This window comes from Cebus imitator, unplaced genomic scaffold (assembly GCF_001604975.1).
Source record: "Cebus imitator isolate Cc_AM_T3 unplaced genomic scaffold, Cebus_imitator-1.0 Scaffold131, whole genome shotgun sequence".
Taxonomy (NCBI): domain Eukaryota; kingdom Metazoa; phylum Chordata; class Mammalia; order Primates; family Cebidae; genus Cebus; species Cebus imitator.
The window spans coordinates 5,190,646-5,198,595 of NW_016107446.1; positions in this window are offsets into that span (position 1 = coordinate 5,190,646).

Sequence of the window (7,950 nt, forward strand, 5' to 3'; positions counted from 1 at the left end):
CTTCAACTTCTTATTCTTCAAGAAGTATACCTGGGAAAGCTGATTCGAGAGAGGAGAGGAAATGCTTTCCTCTACCCTCTGTTTTTCCGCACTGAGGCTTCTCACCACAGTTCTATGACTTGTAGCTTAAATCCATGTTACATAGTCACTGGCACTGTTAGTGCTTCTCTCTTAACACTGTAGGAAGTTAATGAATTCGATGGAATATTTAATTCTATGACTGGCCTGGCTACTGGTCACCCTCCTGTTCTCAACAAGGAAATTAAGTCAGAAAGGCTTATTTTCACTAAGTAAGACTTTGGGGACATAGCAAAGTTCATGACAAGAAGAAAGAAATGGCAGCAAGGGTTTGAAAAGAGTGGTTTCAGTCAACTGAGAGGTTCCCATGGGAGAAGTACGATCAAAGAGAGAGAGAGGAAAAAAAAACCAGAGCGGGCTAATTAGATTAGTCGATAGTTGTCCCAAGAGTGACACCTCTGGGGGCTTCCTTTAGTGGGGAAACAGTCCAGGCCAAAGGGATGACCCATGCGATGGCTTCTGTAAAAGTGGACAATTCTTTTTCCAGTGGCCTAGTACAAGTACTCTCAATCCCTGCAGCCATGGTAACTGGGAAGACATGCGCCTATTTACCTTTGTGACGGTTTCCCCAATATGGCCACTGTAACTCTAGGTTATCTTTAGGGAGGTGAAACTTACCTGCCTACTGAATCCAATCCAGTTTCCATCTGATCATCAGACTGAGCGGCCTCTTACCTGGATTCAATACAGTTCCCCGCCAAATCCAATTTGATGCTGGACTCAGTCCAGTTTTTGCCAATGACTTATCAGCTACCCAAACCTTAAAAGGCCATATGTCCTCTCACAGCGCGAACTGGCTATTGGCACCCACCACGAGGTCATCTGCCTTCTCACAGTACAAAACCCTGGAATTCGAAACCCAAAAGGATCAAGGTTCAATGCAAAGAGAACAGAGTCTGGCCTAAGAGGAAGAGGACAAAGGGGTCAGCAGTGTCTTTCCTATATTCCTCAAGTGGTCTTGGGAGGTGGATCCCATTCAGCTTGCCAGAACTCTCAAAAGACAAAATTACAACAAATTTAGTTTAAAGATCTTACTTAGCTTTTATTTATTATTCAGAATCAACTTCCAAACCCAGTCTGGATAAAAAAATTTGCTTAAACAAATGCATAGCTCAAAACACAAATCCTTGGAGCTTCAAAATTTGAAAGAGAACTTGCCCAGGACCCTTTCTGCTGTGAGAGATCGCAGTGCACAATGGGCCTGGTGGGTTGCTGTGCTTGGGCACTTGGTGCTTCTGGGGTTTGATGGAAGTTCTACTTCAGATTGCATTTCCTACACTAATCTGTTAAAAAAAACCCTTACATACGTTAAATTTAGCAGAGTTTTTTTGAGCAAAGAAACAATTTAGGAATCAGGCAGCAGTTTGCACCAAAAATTGTTCAGAACGCTCCATGCCACCATATGTGCAGGTTATATTTACAGCCAGAGAAAAAGAAGAGCACAGAAACAGCCTGATTAGCTGCTGTTGGCATTTGCCTTATATAGTCATGTTTTGACTGCTTTCAGCATCTGATTGGCTGAAGCCTCAGCTGTTTTCATTGGCTGAGACTCAGTTACATGTTATAAGGTTATAGTCTTAGGTTAAGTTACAGTTATTTTTACACATTAAGTTAGGTTACAACTAGCTATGTATAGAGAACTTGTTAGGCCAAACTTAAAATAAGTACGGAAGCAGCTTTAGGACAAAGATAACTCAATTTAACAATATCTTTATGTATATATTTACTTTTTTGTGTATTTCCATTATATATTAATAAATATAAGTAGTTGTACATCCATATATAAAAACATACATATGTGGATACACATGTATGTGGGTGAATATGTTTGCTTCTACCCTGCATGAGTGAAGTATGCCAGAGTTGCAGAGTGCTACATATATATGTGTAAATTTCTATATTAAATATATTTATGTATGTTACCTATATATTTATATGCTCATAAATATATGTTTCCTTGTATAGTCACCTATGTTTGGTATTTCTAAATTTATAAATATGCTTATTTATGTGTATGTATATATATATGTATATTTATTTTTTATGTATTTGCTTCTGCCTTATTGGTAAGCTAGCCCAAAATGGCAGCAAGATTATGTATGTATGCTACACATTTTTATACTATACATATTTATGTTTATGTATATATTTATATGTTACATATCTCTTTTTTTCAAGAATTTGAAAAGTTTCAAAATTGAGGAAAAATTCACATAAGATTAAGCACTTTAAAGTGTATAATTCAGTGACATTTAGGACATTCTTAACACTATCTAGTCCCATAATTTTTTTTTTCCTGTCCCTTAGGTTGGAGTTCGGAGGTGTGATTTTTGACTCACTGCAACCTCCACCTCCCAGGATCAAATAATCTTCACACCTCAGCCTCCTGAATAGCTGGGACCACAGGCATCTGTGCTACCATGCCTAGCTAGTATTTTTATTTATTTATTTTTTTAAGATGGAGTCTCACTCTGTCGCCCAGGCTGGAGTGCAGTGGCACCATCTCGGCTCACTGTAACCTCTGCCTCCTGGGTTCAGTCAATGCTCTGCCTCAGTCTCCCAAGTAGCTGGGATTGATTACAGGTGCCCACCACCATGCCCGGCTAATTTTTGTATTTTTAGTAGAGATGGGGTTTCATCATCTTGGCCAGGCTTGTCTTGAACTCCTGACCTCATGATCCACCCACCTCAGCCTCTCAAAGTGCTAGGATTACAGGCGTGAGCCACCACACCTGGCCCCAGCTAATTTTTTTTTTTTTTTTTGGTAAACATGGGTTTCATCATGTTGCCCAGGCTAGTCTTGAACTCCTGAGCTCAGGCGATCCACCTGCCTTGGCCACCCAAAGTGCTGGGAGTTTTTATAGTTTGAGGTCTTACATTTAAGTCTTTAATCCCTCTTGAATTAATTTTTGTATATGGTAATAAGTAGGGGTCCAATTTCATTCTGGCATCTAGATAGCCAGTTATCCCAGAATCATTATATTGAATAGGAAGTCCTTTCCCCATTGCTTATTTTTGTCACTTTTGCCAAAGATTAGTTGGTTGTAGTAGACATGTGGCTTTATTTCTTGGTTCTTTATCCTGTTCTGTTGGTCTATGTGTCTGTTTTTGCACCATTACCATGCTGTTTTGGTTACTGTAGTCTTATAGGATAGTTTGAAGTGAGGCAGTGTGATGCCTCCCGCTTTGTTCCCTTTGCTGAGGATTGCTTTGGTGATTTGGGCTTTTCTTTAAGTTTCTTATAAGTTTTAGAATAGTTTTTTTTCCAATTCTGTGAAAAATGACATGGGTAGTTTGATAAGAATAACACTGAATCTGGAGATTGCTTTTGGTAGTATGGCAATTTTAATATTGGTTCTTCCTGTCCTTGAGCATGGAATGTTTTTCCATTTGCTTGGATCAGTTCCAATTTCTTTCAACAGTGTTTTGTAATTCTTGTTGTAGAGATCTTTCACTTCCCTGGTTATCTGTATTCCTAGGTATATCTGTGTGTATACATGTCTATTGTGAATGAAATTGCATTATTGATTTGGCACTCAGTTTGGATATTGTTGGTGTAAGGAAATCCTGCTGATTTGTTTGCCTCAATTTTGTATCTTGAAACTTTGCTGAAGTTGTTTATTAGATCTAGGAGCTTTTAGGCAGAGATTACAGGGTTTTCTAGTTATAAAATCATATCATCTGCAAACAGAGATAGTTTGACTTCCTGTTTTCCTATTTGGATACCTTTATTTCCTTCTCTTGACTGATTGTTCTGGCTAAGATTTCTAGTACTGTGTTGAATAGGAGTGATGAGAGTGGGCATCCTTGTCTTGTTCCAGTTCTCAAGGGGAATTCTGCCAGCTACTGCCTGTTCTGTGTGATGTTGGCTATGGGTTTATCATAGATAGCTTTTATTATTTTGAGGTATGTTCCTTCAATACCTAGTTTGTTAAGGGATTTTAACATAAAGAGATATTGAATTTTATCAAAACCTTTTCTGCATATGTTGAGAAGATCATGTGGTTTTTGTTTTTAGTTCTGTTTATGTGGTAAGTGACATTTACCGATTTGCACATGTTGAACCAAACTTGCACCCTAGGGATAAAGCCTGCTTGATTATGGTGGATCAGCTTTTTGATGTGCTGGTAGATTCAGTCTGCTAGTATTTTGTTGAGGATTTTTGCATCTGTGTTCATCAGGGATATTGGCTTGTAATTTTTTCTTTGCTGTGTCTCTGCCAGGCTTTGGTATGAGAATGATGCTTGCCTCATAGAATGAGTTAGTGAGGAGTCCCTGCTCCTCAATTGTTTGGAGTCATTTCAAGTAGGGATGGTAGCAGCTCTTCTTTATATGTCTTGTAGAATCTGGCTGTGAATTCATCTGATCCTGGGCTTTTTCTTGCTCAAAATCATAAAATTACATGGAAATTATTTTATTACTGACTCAATTTGAGAACTAATTATTAGTCTGTTCAGGGTTTGAATTTCTTCCTGGTTCAATTTGGGGCAGTTGTGCTTTCAGCAGTTTTTCCACATTTTGTAGATTTTCTAGTTTGTGTGCCTAGAGGTGTTCATAAGGGTCTCTGAGAGTTTTTTGTATTTCTGATAATGTCCCCTTTGTCAATTTTGATTGTGTTTATTTGGATTTTCTCTCTTTTTTTCCTCTGTTAGTCTAGTTAGTATTCTATCTTATTTACTCTTTTCAAAAAACCAAATTCTCGTTTTATTGATCTTTTGTATTTTTTTAATGCCTCAATTTATTTCAGTTCAGCCCTGATTCTGGTTATTTCTTATCTTCTCCTAGTTTTGGGGTTGGTTTGCTCTTGTTTTTCTAGTTTTTCTAGTGTGATGTTATATTGTCAATTTGAGATCTTTCTAACTTTTTGATATGAACATTTAATGCTATAAACTTTCCTGTTAACACTGCTTCAGCTGTGTTGCAGAGATTCTGGTATGTTGTATCTTTGTTTTCCTTGGTTTTGAAGACTTTAAAAAAAATTTCTGCCTTAATTTCATTATTTACCTAGCAGTCATTCAGGATCAGGTTGTTCAGTTTTCATGTAATTTTATGGTTTTGAGCAATCTTCTTAGTATTCACTTCTATTTTTATTGTGCTGTGGTTCAAGACTGTGGTTGGTATGATTTCAATTTTTAAAAATTTGTTGGGAATTGCTTTTTGTCAAAAACAGTTATGTGGTCAGTTTTAGAGTATGCACCATGCGGTGATGAGAATATATACTCTGTTGTTTTGGGGTAGAAAGTTTTGTAGGTGTCTGTTAGTTCTATTTGGTCAAGTGTAGAGTTCATGTCCCAAATATTTTTTAGTTTTCTGCCTTGATGATCTGTCTAATACAGGTATTGATCGACTTACGACCTATGCAACTTACGACCATTCGACTTTAGGCCACAATCACTAGCCACCACTGCTCCGCATCTGGCAGCGCAAACATTGCCCAGCTGGGTGTACGACAGTGCGGACCAGCTTCCAGCAGCACTATCATCTCCGCGTGCATATAGCCTACTCAACTTACGACCAAGTCGTGTTACGACCGGTCTGTCGGAACCAATCGTGGTCGTAAGTCGAGCACTAGCTGTACTGTCAGTGGAGTGTTGAAGTCTCCCACTATGTGTGAGAATTTAAGTCTCCTCATAGGTTTCTAAGAACTTATTTTTATGTATCTCAGTGCTCCCTGGTTCTCCCTGGGTGCACACACAATTCCTGTGTTGGCTGCATATATGTTTAGAAGAGTTAGATCTTCTCATTGAATTGAACACTTTATCATGCCCTTCTTTGTATTTTTTGATTGTTGTTGGCTTAAAGTCTGTTTTGTTTGAAATTAGAATAGCAGCCCCTGCTTTTTATTTATTTATTTATTTTTTGGTTTTCTGCTTGCTTGGTAGATTTTTCTCCATCCTGCTACTTTGAGCCTATCTGTGTCATTGCATGTGTGAGTTGAGTCTCTTGAAGATAGCATACAGATGGCTCCGCGGCTCCACAAGCCAGCAAGTCTTGCTTGGTAGGAGCTTCAGGGGTGGGTGGGGTCATTTCATCTGCTCTCTGGGAGCTTCCTGGGGGAACATGGGGTTGTTCCTGCCCCCAGAGTTCAGGCAGAAACGAGACCACTGGGCTGGAAGCTTTAGCGAGTGTGGCCTGTCTGGCTGCTAGAGGCAGGATGGATGGAGTGCTTGGCCCTGCTCTCCGAGTGTTTCCCAGGGCATCAGGAGGCTGAGCCTGCAGGCTTTATTCAGACAGAAGCGAGACTGCTGGGCTGGAGGCTCTAGCAGGTGTTGCCCACCCGTGGGGTCAGCCGCCCTGTCATCCGAGTGTTTCCTGAAGCATCAGGAGGCTGCGCCCACTGGCTGAGTTCAGACAAATGAGACTGCTGGGCCAGGATCTGGAGGAGCCTTGTCTGGGGAGGGTGGTGGAGCAATCTTACTGCTCCCAGGCACCAAGACTCCATTGAAGCTATGGCACTGGTGCCAGTCTGTTCTGGGGTCCAAGGCTTGCAGAGGTCCCCTTGGACTTGAGAATTGCTTCTACAAAGCATCCCAGTGGCTTTCTGCCTCAGTTTAGAGCATGGCAGGGGGTGTGGCAGGGGGCGTGGCAGGGGCCAGAGGATTCTCTGGTTCCCAGTCTTGCACAGGTCCCTATGGAGAGCGGGAATCCCCAGAGGCTCCCACTCACTCACCCTTTCCCGTTTTGGGGAACTTCTCCTGGCTCCGAGTTGTTCTCCGGTAGGCTGCAGCCCAGCTTCACTCCTCTCTGCTCCACTTCACTCCACTCTGCGCCCTGGCTACCTGGATGGATTCTGACGTGGTTTCTTAGATGAGCAGCTTCCCGGGACGCACACATGAGCTGCTTCTAATCTGCCTCTTGGCCCATCCCTGGCTTCTTTGATTGAACATATACCTTTGAGGTACACTCATGATAACATTATCAGTGCTGCATTGCCTTTTGTGGCTGAATAATCTTGCATTGTATGAATGGACCACATTTTAGTTATCTGTTGATCCTTTGATGACATCTGGACTGTTTCTGCCTTTGGCGATTGTGAATGGTGCCACTATGGAGATTCATGTACAGCTAGTGCTCGACTTACGACCACGATTGGTTCCGACAGACCGGTCGTAACACGACTTGGTCGTAAGTTGAGTAGGCTATATGCACACGGAGATGGTAGTGATGCCGGAAGCTGGTCTGCACTGTGGTACGCCCAGCTGGGCAACGTTTGCGCTGCCAGACTCGGAGCAGTCGTGGCTAGCGATTGTGGTCATAAAGTCGAATGATCGTAAGTGCATAGGTCGTAAGTTGATCAATACCTGTATAAGTATTTGCTTGGGTACCTGCCTTAAGTTCTTTTGTGGCCTGTTCACTTGAAAAAAATTTTCTTAATAATTTTCCTGAATAGAATTCTTTGCTTCCTTTAATTTTTAGCCAACACATAATAATTGTACACATTTACGGGGTACAGAGTGGTATTTTGATACATGTATACAAGGTGTGATGACCAAATTAAGGCAAATAATGAATTAACTAACTTAAATGTTGCTGTCTGTAATTATATCTATTTTATTACTTTATATATACTCATAGATATTTATATGTGTGGATGTACATATATTTCTATTTACATCTTTGCTTCTCCCCTGTATCCATGAAACACCCCAGACTGATAGACGATTCTGTTTTTTGATGGCAATGATTTCAAAAGACTGAGACCCTGCCCAGTGCTGGTCCACTGCTCTAGAGTGAAGGTACAGGCTATATATCAAACTCATGGATCAGAACCATTTGATCCCTTGGTACTTGGGCTGCAGCTCAAGCCGAGAGCACAGAGAGTTGGCTGACTGTTTTGGAACACGGGGGTGGGACGAGCCACAAAGCCAATGG